The sequence below is a fragment of the Diaphorina citri genome, unplaced genomic scaffold (genome assembly GCF_000475195.1).
Source record: "Diaphorina citri unplaced genomic scaffold, Diaci psyllid genome assembly version 1.1 scaffold16720, whole genome shotgun sequence".
In the NCBI taxonomy this organism is placed as follows: domain Eukaryota; kingdom Metazoa; phylum Arthropoda; class Insecta; order Hemiptera; family Psyllidae; genus Diaphorina; species Diaphorina citri.
The window spans coordinates 1-1,077 of NW_007394078.1; the positions used below are offsets into that span (position 1 = coordinate 1).

Consider the following 1,077-nt stretch of genomic DNA (forward strand, 5'->3'; position numbering starts at 1 on the left):
TTAATTGTATAGAGGGGTTTTTTTTTTTTTTTTTTTTTTTTTTTTTTTTTTTTTCATCTGTCCCTTAGTCATTGATTTATGTAAAGTTGCATTTTCCCTTCCTTTGATGTTTTAGGAGTCGCGGCACCTCGCCCCACCCTCACTCAGTCAATTCCAAGGATGCCCCTCCCCCCCCTCCCGAAAACGCCTGGACCAAGCGATCTCAACAGTTGACTAGCAATGTAAGTAGTCATGGGTTCGATGTCCGCCCTGGGCGAACTTTTGTTTAATAGCCATAAGTCTCCTCTGGGGGCACTCAGTAAAACTTCAGAGAGGCTGACTGAGTAGGTACATTACTTTCCTTCCTATAGGATAAGGAAAGTAAAAATCAGTGGCATTAGTAGTTGGATAGAGAATTAGACATGCTGTGATGAGTTTATTATACGCTATGAATATCCATTGATTGAAATCCAATATCCACGAGCTTTTTAACTCTGAGCATAACTGGAAGAGAACCTACTTCTCTTAAGTATATACAGTAAATTAGTTTCTTTTATGATCATTTATAACAAGTTTCTTCAAACTTGGACTAAATTGTTCGAGAGGTTTGTATTTATAAACAGACTAAATACAAAATCGTCGAGTAAAGAACCTCTCTTTGATGACCTTCCCACATTAAAATTTGAAATAGAGAAGGGACTTTTGTGTTACCAGAGCTTAAATGATGATTTAGCTTTTACCTTAGGACACCTAAATAAGTACATTACATGTACGATGCTTTAAACTGCGTTTGCATTTATCTGATGAGCTCTGAAACTGTCTTTTAATCAAATGAATGCAGAATTTATTTAAAGAAAATCGAACCATGGGTTTCTTTTGGGTTTTTATTTTTTAACTTAATATTTTTTGTGTGCTCAATTTGCAAGTTGTCTCTATTTTCGCACATTAGAGTATCTATTTGTGTGGTGCGTTCTGTTTTATGAACCATCACACCACGTTCAATGTGCTATAGCAAACCCGTTTTTATCCGTGCTGAAGCCAGTAGTTTGCCCTCTTGTGCAATAGTGGCTCGAGCTAAAATGACATTTTTTATTAATA

The 1,077-nt window shown here is 36.3% G+C and overlaps 1 non-coding gene across 1 annotated transcript; it reads left to right on the top strand.

Moving 5' to 3' along the window:
* Window positions 1–401: 401 nt before the first annotated feature.
* Window positions 402–482, top strand: LOC113473150. Its single transcript, XR_003395209.1, has one exon. It is a non-coding gene; the product is annotated as a small nucleolar RNA SNORD36 (small nucleolar RNA).
* Window positions 483–1,077: the final 595 nt, after the last annotated feature.